Source organism: Panulirus ornatus, chromosome 13, assembly GCF_036320965.1.
Source record: "Panulirus ornatus isolate Po-2019 chromosome 13, ASM3632096v1, whole genome shotgun sequence".
Lineage (NCBI taxonomy): Eukaryota > Metazoa > Arthropoda > Malacostraca > Decapoda > Palinuridae > Panulirus > Panulirus ornatus.
This window is the reverse complement of record NC_092236.1, coordinates 58,946,418-58,961,039: the sequence shown is the minus strand read 5'-3', so window position 1 is coordinate 58,961,039 and position 14,622 is coordinate 58,946,418. Positions and strand designations below refer to the sequence as shown.

The 14,622-nt window shown below is 32.6% G+C and overlaps 1 protein-coding gene across 5 annotated transcripts in view; it reads right to left on the bottom strand.

Annotated features, from left to right (window-relative positions):
- The window catches only part of Bili (FERM domain-containing protein 8 Bili), a 44,513-nt gene that overhangs the window by 25,309 nt on the left and 4,582 nt on the right, over positions 1–14,622 (bottom strand). The window contains exon 1 of one of the 5 annotated variants that reach the window (XM_071669028.1): positions 12,411–12,520. The exons of 2 other annotated variants lie outside the window; for them this stretch is intronic. The gene's annotated coding sequence lies outside the window, so the exon portion shown is untranslated. Of the gene's footprint in view, positions 1–12,073; positions 12,242–12,410; positions 12,521–14,622 lie in introns of those variants that run through there. 2 more of the 5 variants (XM_071669031.1, XM_071669032.1) reach the window with 2 other exon arrangements.

Sequence of the window (14,622 nt, the reverse complement as noted above, 5' to 3'; positions counted from 1 at the left end):
CCTCAGATTCGTATTCAGCATACCTAAGAGCATCTATCCAGAAATTCTCAGGAAAATCCATTTTTTGAAAAAAATCAAGAAAAATCCAAGGCTATAGCCTTGCAAAATATTTTGCTCAGATTTTCAACTTCTTATGATTTTAATGAAAATCTGGGTATAGATGTTATTTTACATGCTGATTCAGGATTTTTATTCAAATGAATGCATTTCGCATTATTAATGCCTCTAATTACTCCTAAGATTAAGTATGATAAAATTATTATGCTAATTACTCAACTAATTACAGGAATTTTTGGGTTTCGACCTCAGATTCATATTCAGCATACCTAAAAGCATCTATTCTGAAATTCTCAAGAAAATCCACTTTTTGAAAAAAATCAAGAAAAATATTTTGCTCAGATTTTCAACTTCTTAAGATTTTAATGAAAATCTGGGTATAGATGTTATTTTATATGCTGATTCAGGATTTTGAATCAAATGACCGTATTTTGTATTATTAACGCCTTTAATCACTCCTAAGATTAAGTATAATAAAATCATTATGCTAATTAATCGACTAATTACAGAAATTTTTGGGTTTCGACCTCAGATTCGTATTCAGCATACCTAAGAGCATCTATCCTGAAATTCTTAGGAAAATCAATTTTCTATAAAAAAAAAAATCAAGAAAAATCCAAGGCTATACCCTGGCAAAATATTTTGCTCAGACTTTTAACTTCTTATGATTTTAATGAAACTCTGTGTATAGATGTTATTTTACATGCTGATTCAGGATTTTTATTCAAATGACTGTATTTCGCATTATTAATGCCTTTAATTACTCCTAAGATTAAGTATAAAATTATTATGCTAATTACTCGACTAATTACAGGAATTTTTGGGTTTCGACCTCAGATTCGTATTCAGCATAACTAAGAGCATCTATCCTGATATTTTCAGGAAAATCCATTTTCTGAAAAAAAATCAAGAAAAATCCTATGCTATAGCCTGGCAAATTATTTTGCTCAGATTTTCAACTTCTTATGATTTTAATGAAAATCTGGGTATAGATGTTATTTTACATGCTGATTCAGGATTTTTATTCAAATGAATGCGTTTCGCATTATTAATGCCTCTAATTACTCCAAAGATTAAGTATGATAAAATTATTATGTTAATTACTCAATTAATTACAGGAATTTTTGGGTTTCGACCTCAGATTCGTATTCAGCATACCTAAAAGCATCTATCATGAAATTCTCAGGAAAATCCATTTTTTGAAAAAAAATCAAGAAAAATCCAAGGCTATAGCCTTGCAAAATATTTTGCTCAAATTTTCAACTTCTTATGATTTTAATGAAAATCTGGATATAGATGTTATTTTACATGCTGATTCAGGATTTTAATTCAAATGAATGCGTTTCGCATTATTAATGCCTATAATTACTCCTAAGATTAAGTATAATAAAATTATTATGCTAATTACTCAACTAATTACAGGAATTTTTGGGTTTCTACCTCAGATTCATATTCAGCATACCTAAAAGCATCTGTTAGGAAATTCTCAAGAAAATCCATTTTTTGAAAAAAATCAAGAAAAATATTTTGCTCAGATTTTCAACTTCTTAAGATTTTAATGAAAATCTGGGTATAGATGTTATTTTATATGCTGATTCAGGATTTTGAATCAAATGACCGTATTTCGCATTATTAATGCCTTTAATTACTCCTAAGATTAAGTATAATAAAATCATTATGCTAATTAATCGACTAATTACAGAAATTTTTGGGTTTCGACCTCAGATTCGTATTCAGCATACCTATGAGCATCTATCCTGAAAATCTCAGGAAAATCAATTTTTTGAAAAAAATCAAGAAAAATCCTAGGCTATAGCCTTGCAAAATATTTTGCTCTAATTTTCAACTTCTTATGATTTTAATGAAAATCTGGGTATAGATGTTATTTTACATGCTGATTCAGGATTTTTATTCAAATGAATGCATTTCGCATTATTAATGCCTCTAAATACTCCTAAGATTAAGTATGATAAAATTATTATGCTAATTACTCAACTAATTAAAGGAATTTTGGGGTTTCGACCTCAGATTCGTATTCAGCATACCTAAGAGCATTTATCCTGAAATTCTCAGGAAAATCCATTTCTTGAAAAAATAAAGAAAAATCCTGGCCTGGCAAAATATTTTGCTGAGATTTTCAACTTCTTATGATTCTAATGAAAATCTGGGTATAGATGTTATTTTACATGTTGAATCAGGATTTTGATTCAAATGACCGCATTTCGCTTTATTAATGCCTTTAATTACTCCTAAGATTAAGTATGATAAAATTATTACGCTAATTATTTAACTAATTACAGGAATTTTTGGGTTTCGACCTCAGATTCGTATTTAGCATACCTAAAAGCATCTATCCTGAAATTTTCAGGAAAATCTATTTTTTGAAAAAAATCAAGAAAAATCCAAGGCTATAGCCTTGCAAAATATTTTGCTCAGATTTTCAACTTCTTATGATTTTAATGAAAATCTGGGTATAGATGTTATTTTACATGCTGATTCAGGATTTTTATTCAAATGAATGCGTTTCGCATTATTAATGCCTATAATTACTCCTAAGATTAAGTATAATAAAATTATTATGCTAATTACTCAACTAATTACAGGAATTTTTGGGTTTCGACCTCAGATTCATATTCAGCATACCTAAAAGCATCTGTTAGGAAATTCTCAAGAAAATCCATTTTTGAAAAAAATCAAGAAAAATATTTTGCTCAGATTTTCAACTTCTTAAGATTTAATGAAAATCTGGTATAGATGTTATTTATATGCTGATTCAGGATTTTGAATCAAATGACCGTATTTCGCATTATTAATGCCTTTATTACTCTAAGATTAAGTATATAAATCATTATGCTAATAATCGACTAATTACAGAAATTTTTGGGTTTCGACCCAGATCGTATACATACAGATATCCGAATTCAGAAATCATTTTGAAAAACAAGAAATCAAATTTCTATTTTAACTTCTTGATTTTATAAATGTAAGATATTACATGTGGATTTATTCAGAATTGTTAATGCTTAACTATAGTATAAATTATGCTAATACTACTATTACGGATTTTGGTTCACTATTATTCCATAAAGATTGAATCCAGAAAATCTTTGAAAAAATCAAAATATTTGCCAATTTTATCTATTAATGAAATTGTAATTATTAATGTATGGTTTATCAAATGAGTTCTTATAATCTTATTATCTAATTATAAAATATCTATTATCCTATTACGATTGTTCGACTCAGTATCAAATGTTTACGATCAGGATTTATACTTGCTTATACTATACTCCTATTAGTATAAATATATTTATCGTATAGATTTGTTGCTATCGTTCAGTCACTATCGAATTCAGAATATTTTGAAAAATCAAAACCAATTGCTATTATCTTAGATTTTATAATCGTTAGAGTTATTATCGATTCGGATTTTTCATGACATTCGCTATTATGCTATTCTATATAAAAATTTTATGTATCAATTAGAATTGGTTTCGACTAATGTATTCACACTAAGATATTGAATTCAGAATCTTTGAAAAAAAGAAAAATTTGCTAGATTTTACTTATGATTTATAAAATCTGTAGTGTTTACAGTATGTTTTTCAAATGAGCATTGCTATTAGCTTATAAATTAAATTATTAGCTAATTAACTAATTAGATTTGGTTTCGACCGATTATAGATACAAGCTATCGAATTCAGAATATTTGAAAAACAGAAATAGTTGAATATTCATTATCTTATGTTAATGAAAAGGTTATTATTTCTGCGATTCAGATTTTTCAAATGATGTTCGCATATTAATCTTAATATCTAAGATAGTATTTCTATCAAAATTAGATTTTGGTTCCAGATTATCATACAAAATTGGAATTTCAGAATATTTGAAAATCAAAAATTTGCTGATTAATTTAGTTATGAATCTGTATAATGTTTATTTGATCGATTGATAATACGTATTGTATTAAGCCTTTCTCTAAGTAAGTATAAAATATTATGTATTCGATATCAGATTTTTGTTTCGACCTGTCGTATTCATCTAAGATTATAATTGTATTTTTAATCATCAGGTTTTTTTCAATATTGCTAATTTACTTAAGATTAGTGAAAATTTATGCTATTCGATATTAGAATTTTGTTTGCTCATTCATTAGCATAAACTTCTAATTAGAATCTTTTTGAAAAATCAAAATATATACTGAAATTTTGCCAGATTTAACTTCTAGATTTTAATGAAAATCTGTTAATTTATTTTACATGTATTCAGGTTTTTATTCAAATGAATGCTTTTCATTATTATGCTTTAATTCTCTAAGATTATAAATTATTATGCTAATTATCAACTAATTCAGGAATTTGGGTTTCGACCTCAGATTTATTCAGCATACTAAAAGATTATTTGAAATTCTCAAAAATCATTTTTGAAAATCAAGAAAATCTTGGTAAGCGAAAATATTTTGCTCAGATTTTCAATTTTATGATTTAATGAAAATCTGTATATGTTATTTTACATGCTGATTCAGGATTTTTATTCAAATGAATGCGTTTCGCATTATTAACGCCTATAATTACTCCTAAGATTAAGTATGAATAAAATTATTATGCTAATTACTCAACTAATTACAGGAATTTTTGGGTTTCGACCTCAGATTCGTATTCAGCATAACTAAGAGCATCTATACTGAAATTTTCAGGAAAATCCATTTTCTGAAAAAAAATCAAGAAAAATCCAAGGCAATAGCCTGGCAAATTATTTTGCTCAGATTTTCAACTTCTTATGATTTTAATGAAAATCTGGGTATAGATGTTATTTTACATGCTGATTCAGGATTTTTATTCAAATGAATGCATTTCGCATTATTAATGCCTCTAATTACTCCAAAGATTAAGTATGATAAAATTATGCTAATTACTCAATTAATTACAGGAATTTTTGGGTTTCAACCTCAGATTCGTATTCAGCATACCTAAAAGCATCTATCCTGAAATTCTCAGGAAAATCATTTTTTGAAAAAAATCAAGAAAAATCCAAGGCTATAGCCTTGCAAAATATTTTGCTCAAATTTTCAACTTCTTATGATTTTAATGAAAATCTGGGTATAGATGTTATTTTACATGCTGATTCAGGATTTTTATTCAAATGAATGCGTTTCGCATTATTAATGCCTATAATTACTCCTAAGATTAAGTATGATAAAATTATTATGCTAATTACTCAACTAATTACAGGAATTTTTGGGTTTCGACCTCAGATTCATATTCAGCATACCTAAAAGCATCTATTAGGAAATTCTCAAGAAAATCCATTATTTGAAAAAAATCAAGAAAAATATTTTGCTCAGATTTTCAACTTCTTCAGATTTTAATGAAAATCTGGGTATAGATGTTATTTTATATGCTGATTCAGGATTTTGAATCAAATGACCGCATTTCGCATTATTAATGCCTTTAATTACTCCTAAGATTAAGTATAATAAAATCATTATGCTAATTAATCGAATAATTACAGGAATTTTTGGGTTTCGACCTCAGATTCGTATTCAGCATACCTAAGAGCATCTATCCTGAAATTTTCAGGAAAATCAATTTTTTTGAAAAAAATCAAGAAAAATCCAAAATTTTGCTCAGATCTTTAACTTCTTAAGATTTTAATGAAATTCTGGGTATAGATGTTATTTTACATCCTGATTCAGGATTTTTTTTCAAGTGACTACATTTCGCATTATTAATGCCTTTAATTACTCCTAAGATTAAGTATGATAAAATTATTATGCTAATTACTCGACTAATTACAGGAATTTTTGGGTTTCGACCTCAGATTCGTATTCAGCATAACTAAGAGCATCTATCCTGAAATTTTCGTGAAAATCCATTTTCTGAAAAAAAAAAATCAAGAAAAATCCAACGCTATAGCCTTGCAAAATATTTTGCTCAGATTTTCAACTTCTTATGATTTTAATGAAAATCTGGGTATAAATGTTATTTTACGAGCTGATTCAGGATTTTTATTCAAATGAATGCATTTCGCATCATTAATGCCTCTAATTACTCCTAAGATTAAGTATAAAATTATTATGCTAATTACTCAACTAATTAGAGAAATTTTTGGGTTTCGACCTCAGATTCGTATTCAGCATACCTAAGAACATCTATCCAGAAATTCTCAGCAAAATCCATTTTTTGAAAAAAATCAAGAAAAATCCAAGGCTATAGCCTTGCAAAATATTTTGCTCAGATTTTCAACTTCTTTTGATTTTAATGAAAATCTGGGTATAGATGTTATTTTACATGCTGATTCAGGATTTTTATTCAAATGAATGCATTTCGCATTATTAATGCCTCTAATTACTCCTAAGATTAAGTATAAAATTATTATGCTAATTACTCAACTAATTACAGGAATTTTTGGGTTTCGACCTCAGATTCATATTCATTATACCTAAAAGCATCTATTCAGAAATTCTCAAGATAATCCATTATTTGAAAAAAATCAAGAAAAATATTTTGCTCAGATTTTCAACTTCTTAAGATTTTAATGAAAATCTGGGTATAGATGTTATTTTATATGCTGATTCAGGATTTTGAATCAAATGACCGTATTTTGCATTATTAACGCCTTTAATTACTCCTAAGATTAAGTATAATAAAATCATTATGCTAATTAATCGACTAATTACAGAAATTTTTGGGTTTCGACCTCAGATTCGTATTCAGTATACGTAAGAGCATCTATCCTGAAATTCTTTGGAAAATAAATTTTTTTATAAAAAAAAAATCAAGAAAAATCCAAGGCTATAGCCTTGCAAAATATTTTGCTCAGATTTTTAACTTCTTAAGATTTTAATGAAAATCAGGGTATAGATGTTATTTTACATCCTGGTTCAGGATTTTTTTTTTTTCAAGTCACTGCATTTCGCATTATTGATGCCTTTAATTACTCCTAAGATTAAGTATGATAAAATTATAATGCTAATTACTCGACTAATGACAGGAATTTTTGGGTTTTGACCTCAGATTCGTATTCAGCATACCTAAGAGCATCTATCCTGAAATTTTCAGGAAAATCCATTTTCTGAAAAAAAAAATCAGAAAAATCCAAGGCCTTGCAAAATATTTTGCTCAGATTTTCAACTTCTTATGATTTTAATGAAAATCTGGGTATAGATGTTATTTTACATGCTGATTCAAGATTTTTATTCAAATGAATGCATTTCGCATTATTAATGCCTCTAATTACTCCTAAGATTAAGTATAAAATTATTATGCTACTTACTCAACTAATTACAGGAATTTTTGGGTTTCGACCTCAGATTCGTATTCAGCATAGCTAAGCGCATTTATCCTGAAATTCTCAGGAAAATCCATTTCTTGAAAAAAATAAAGAAAAATCCTGGCCTGGCAAAATATTTTGCTCAGATTTTCAACTTCTTATGATTTTAATGAAAATCTGGGTATAGATGTTATTTTACATGGTGATTCAGGATTTTGACTCAAATGACCGCATTTCGCTTTATTAATGCCTTTAATTACTCCTAAGATTAAGGATTATAAAATTATTATGCTAATTACTCGACTAGTTGCAGGAATTTTTGGGTTTCGACCTCAGATTCGTATTCAGCATACGTAAGGCCACATATCCTGAAATTTTCAGGAAAATACATTTTTTGAAAAAAATAAAAAAATATTTTGCTCAGATTTTCAACTTATGATTTTAATGAAAATCTGGGTATAGATGTTATTTTACATGTTGATTCAGGATTTTGATTCAAATGACCGCATTTCGCTTTATTAATGACTGTAACTAATACTAAGATTAGGTATAATAGAATTAGTATGCTAATTACTCGACTAATTACAGGAATTTTTGGGTTTCGAACTCAGATTCGTATTCGGCATACCTAAAAGCATCTATTCTGATATTCTCAAGAAAATCCATTTTTTGAAAAAAATCAGGAAAAATATTTTGCTCAGATTTTTAACTTCTTAAGATTTTAATGAAAATCTGGGTATTGATGGTATTTTACATGTTGATTCAGGATTTTTATTCAAATGGCTGCATTTCGCACTATTAATGCCTTTAATTACTCCTAAGATTAAGTATGATAAAATTATTATGCTAATTACTCAACTAATTACAGGAATTTTTGGGTTTCGACCTCAGATTCGTATTCAGCATACCTAAGAGCATCTATACTGAAATTCTCAGGAAAATCTATTTTTGAAAAAAATCAAGAAAAATCTAAAATATTCCGCCCAGATTTTTAACTTCTTAAGATTTTAATGAAAATCTGGGTATAGATGTTATTTCACATCCTGATTCAGGATTTTTTTTTTCAAGTGACTGCATTTCGCATTATTAATGCCTTTAATTACTCCTAAGATTAAGTATAAAATTATGCTAATTACTCAACTAATTACAGGAATTTTTGGGCTTCGACCTCAGATTCGTATTCAGCATACCTAAGAGCATCTATCCTGAAATTCTCAGGAAAATCTATTTTTTGAAAAAAATCAAGAAAAATCCAAGGCTATAGCCTTGCAAAATATTTTGCTCAGATTTTCAACTTCTTAAGAGTTTAATGAAAATCTGGGTATAGATGTTATTTTACATGTTGATTCAGGATTTTGATTCAAATGACCGCATTTCGCTTTATTAAAGACTGTAATTAATCCTAAGATTAAGTATAATAAAATCATTATGCTAATTACTCGACTAATTACAGGAATTTATGGGTTTCGACCTCAGATTTGTATTCAGCATACCTAAAAGCATCTATTCTGAAATTCTCAAGAAAATCCATTTTTTGAAAAAAATCACGAAAAATCCAAGGCCTTGTAAAATATTTTGCTCAGATTTTCAACTTCTTAAGATTTTAATGAAAATCTGGGTATAGATGTTATTTTACATGCTGATTCAGGATTTTGATTCGAATGACCGCATTTTGCATTATTAATGCCTTTAATTACTCCTAAGATTAAGTATAATAAAATTATGCTAATTACTCAAGTAATTACAGGAATTTTTGGGTTTCGACCTCAGATTCGTATTCAGCATACCAAAAAGGATCTATCCTGAAATTCTCACGAAATTCCGTTTTTTGAAAAAAATCAAGAAAAATCCAAGGCTATAGACTTGCAAAATATTTTGCTCAGATTTACAACTTCTGAAGATTTTAATGAAAATCTGGGTATAGATGTTATTTTACAATATATATATATATATATATATATATATATATATATATATATATATATATATATATATATATATATAATATAGTATATATATATATATATATATATATATATATATATATATATATATATATATATATATATATATATATATTTATTTATTTATTTATTTTGCTTTGTCGCTGTCTCCCGCATTTGCAAGGTAGCGCAAGGAAACAGAAGAAAGAAATGGCCCAACCCACCCCCATACACATGTATATACACACACGTCCACACACGCAAACATACGCACCCATACATCTCAATGTACACATATATATACACACATAGACACATACATATATACCCATGCACACAATTCACACTGCCTGCCTTTATTCATTCCCATCGCCACCTCGCCACACATGGAATACCATCCCCCTCCCCCCTCATGTGTGCGAGGTAGCGCTAGGAAAGGATAACAAAGGCCCCATTCGTTCACACTCAGTCTCCAGCTGTCATGCAATAATGCCCGAAACCACAGCTCCCTTTCCACATCCAGGCCCCACACAACTTTCCATGGTTTACCCCAGACGCTTCACATGCCCTAATTCAATCCACTGACAGCACGTCAACCCCGGTATACCACATCGATCCAATTCACTCTATTCCTTGCCCGCCTTTCACCCTCCTGCATGTTCAGGCCCCGATCACTCAAAATCTTTTTCACTCCATCTTTCCACCTCCAATTTGGTCTCCCACTTCTCCTCGTTCCCTCCACCTCCGACACATATATCCTCTTGGTCAATCTTTCCTCACTCATTCTCTCCATGTGCCCAAACCATTTCAAAACACCCTCTTCTGCTCTCTTAACCACGCTCTTTTTATTTCCACACATCTCTCTTACACTTACATTACTTTCTCGATCAAACCACCTCACACCACACATTGTCCTCAAACGTCTCATTTCCAGCACATCCACCCTCCTGCGCACAACTCTATCCATAGCCCACGCCTCGCAACCATACAACATTGTTGGAACCACTATTCCTTCAAACATACCTATTTTTGCTTTCCGAGATAATGTTCTCGATTTCCACACATTCTTCAATGCTCCCAGGATTTTCGCCCCCTCCCCCACCCTATGATTCACTTCCGCTTCCATGGTTCCATCTGCTGCCAGATCCACTCCCATATATCTAAAACACTTTACTTCCTCCAGTTTTTCTTCATTCAAACTTACCTCCCAATTGACTTGACCCTCAACCCTACTGTACCTAATAACCTTGCTCTTATTCACATTTACTCTTAACTTTCTTCTTTCACACACTTTACCAAACTCAGTCACCAGCTTCTGCAGTTTCTCACATGAATCAGCCACCAGCGCTGTATCATCAGCGAACAACAACTGACTCACTTCCCACGCTCTCTCATCCACAACAGACTTCATACTTGCCCTTCTTTCCAAAACTCTTGCATTCACCTCCCTAACAACCCCATCCATAAACAAATTAAACAACCATGGAGACATCATACACCCCTGCCGCAAGCCTACATTCACTGAGAACCAATCACTTTCCTCTCTTCCTACACGTACACATGCCTTACATCCTCGATAAAAACTTTTCACTGCTTCTAACAACTTGCCTCCCACACCATATATTCTTAATACCTTCCACAGAGCATCTCTATCAACTCTATCATATGCCTTCTCCAGATCCATAAATGCTACATACAAATCCATTTGCTTTTCTAAGTATTTCTCACATACATTCTTCAAAGCAAACACCTGATCCACACATCCTCTCCCACTTCTGAAACCACACTGCTCTTCCCCAATCTGATGCTGTGTACATGCCTTCACCCTCTCAATCAATACCCTCCCATATAATTTACCAGGAATACTCAACAAACTTATACCTCTGTAATTTGAGCACTCACTCTTATCCCCTTTGCCTTTGTACAATGGCACTATGCACGCATTCCGCCAATCCTCAGGCACCTCACCATGAGTCATACATACATTAAATAACCTTACCAACCAGTCAACAATACAGTCACCCCCTTTTTTTAATAAATTCCACTGCAATACCATCCAAACCTGCTGCCTTGCCGGCTTTCATCTTCCGCAAAGCTTTTACTACGTCTTCTCTGTTTACCAAATCATTTTCCCTAACCCTCTCACTTTGCACACCACCTCGACCAAGACACCCTATATCTGCCACTCTATCATCAAACACATTCAACAAACCTTCAAAATACTCACTCCATCTCCTTCTCACATCACCACTACTTGTTATCACCTCCCCATTAGCGCCCTTCACTGAAGTTCCCATATATATATATATATATATATATATATATATATATATATATATATATATATATATATATATATATATATATATGAGAAGAGGGAGACCAAATTGGAGGTGGAAAGATGGAGTGAAAAAGATTTTGTGTGATCGGGGCCTGAACATGCAGGAGGGTGAATGGAGGGCAAGGAATAGAGTGAATTGGAGCGATGTGGTATACCGGGGTTGACGTGCTGTCAGTGGATTGAATCAAGGCATGTGAAGCGTCTGGGGTAAACCATGGAAAGCTGTGTAGGTATGTATATTTGCGTGTGTGGACGTATGTATATACATGTGTATGGGGGGGGGGGGGTGGGCCATTTCTTTCGTCTGTTTCCTTGCGCTACCTCGCAAACGCGGGAGACAGCGACAAAGTATAAAAAAATATATATATATATATATATATATATATATATATATATATATATATATATATATATATATATATATATATATATATTGGTTGTTAGGCTCAGAATATTTCACCTTGTTTCTAATACAACTTCCATGAGGATTGTGACAAGAGTTGCCAATTTCTCGTCAAGCGAAACTACGCATTTCACAAAACATTTTTTGTTTCTTTTTTTTCGTTAGTATAGCTTTCTGGTTCTATTGTAAGTCAGACTGCGTTCACGTTAATCCTTCTAAATTTTGATCACTAAAAATCACTATTCTAAAGTGTTTCAATGAGGCACTGAAAACTTTCCTTGATATATATATATATATATATATATATATATATATATATATATATATATATATATATATATATATATATATATATATAATATTTTTGTGTTATGTATGAGCACAAAATGTTCACCAATGTCACAAGGACACATTATTAATGTCAGACGATTGATAACGATGCCATGGAACCCAAAGAAGGTCTCGTGATGGGACGTTAGTGTTGCTTGCACCACTGACAAAATGATACTAAGATCAAGTTCACAAGTTAACTCCACGTCACCCGGCCCGTGACGTCATGATTACAAGGGCAAGCGAGGACCAATAGGAGGCCTTCACTCTTCGGATACGCATATGCCGTCATCAATCCATGGAATGCAACCAATGAGATTCTTCCATTTAGAACTCCTTGTGTAGCGTCATAGCCCTCTGATGCCCTGGCCGACGAATGAGAGAGTACAATAGGTTAAAGTGTGGTGGATTAAAACTGGTGGAGTACCTTACTCTCTCTCTCTCTCTCTCTCTCTCTCTCTCTCTCTCTCTCTCTCTCTCTCTCTCTGTAAGGCCGTATGTGTATGTGTGTTGTGTGTGTGTGTGTGTGTGTGTGTGTGTGTGTGTGTGTAAGGCCCATTTAAGAATTTGGTTATGTAGATCTGCCAAGTATATTATTTGATTGTTCGTGCAATAACACACACTGATAGGTGCTGTACGGGCGAGGAGTTTTACACGCGCGTGTAAATAAATGAAATAAAAAACCGTATAAGTGTGTAATACACATCCATGCCACCAGTCTATTATCGCATGTCAGGTGTATTTGTGAACATGTGTTCCACTGTGTTCCTGAGTGTACATTTGTGGAGAAGAATCGCATTCTAACTTAGGCTTCATGATGTTGCGGTAAGAAACATCTACTGGATACATCATACATTATTACCCTCAACCCACACCTGCAGCGTCTGAAGTCAATATTCCGTTCATCATGAATACGATCATAAAAATTCCAAGGGATACAGAAGAATTCAAACAGTAACAGATCACTGGGTTCTTTCAAGGCTGTTTGTGATAGTGGAAGATTTCAGAAACTCACAGATCAGTGTGGTAAAAGTTAGCAGATATACAGATCATTTAAAGAGAATTGTCAACATTGTGTTGAACACTTTAAAATCACCCCTTAACACTTCCTACGAAATAATGTCTTTGAAAAACATCCATGGTGTGCTTCCTCCAAGAATCACCTCCCTCCCCTCCTCCGTATATGTGACCCATGTGAATAGCTTGCATACATCCCTTTAGCATCATTCCCTTAAGTTTTTCCCCACAGAATCGTCTGAGAAACATCTACATTCACCCCTAAGAATCACTCCGTATCTTCAACCCCTGAAAAGCGTCAATATATAATAACTTCTGAGAACCAACCCGTACATACAACCCCTGAGAAGCTAAATACACCCCCTAAGAATCTCCCCGTAAGCTAAATCCCTTAAGAAATGTCTACGTTCACCCCTGAGAATCATCCCGTTAGTTCAACCTTCTTGTGGGGCGTCTTATTTATCACCAAACCCCTCACCCACTCCCACCATGAGATTCACCCCCGTTCACTACCTGCGGCGCTTCAGATCCCCCTGAAACACTACTATTCAGGAACATCCACGTACATACAAGGGCGGGCAGCACCCCTCATATATAAGTGGAACTGAGTGTGACGGGGGAGGGACAGTTCTCTCTTCCCTACTAACACAGAGGACTGCGTTGGGTGACGGTCGTTACCAAGGGCGTGACCACAATGCAGCTCCGGAAGTGACCAGGGCGGGAGGGGGTTTGACGCTTTGGTATCGCGTTAACAGTGGGTGACGGGAGAGGCAGACGGGACGGCTGTGGAAGGGGCGTACGGCTGTTTTGTGTGGGCTAACCGGTACGGCTGTGGAGGGAAGGTTAGTCAGGAAGGCTATGGAGGGAGGCTCGATCAGTACGGTTGTGGAGGGAAGGTAGGTCGGTTGACTGGTGGAGGAAAGGTTAACTGGCATGTCTGTGAAGGGAAGGTGTGGTGGAGTGTGTGGTAATGTGGTGGAAGGGGGGCTATTGGAGTGTGTGGGAGAAGGGTGTGATAGCGTGTGTGTGTGGAGGGAAAGAGGCAAGTGAGGTGTTTCCCATGCAGGCAGTTGATAGAAAATATGTAATTACTAAAGCTTTAAGACATAACTTCCTCAATTATACTCAACAGAAAAAATATCTAAACGTATTTCATAAGATGATAACAACGAAATTACCACAAATCAATTTTATGACCCTATCATGTACAAATACATATGAATAAACGACTAAAACAGTGGATTGAATCAAGGCATGTG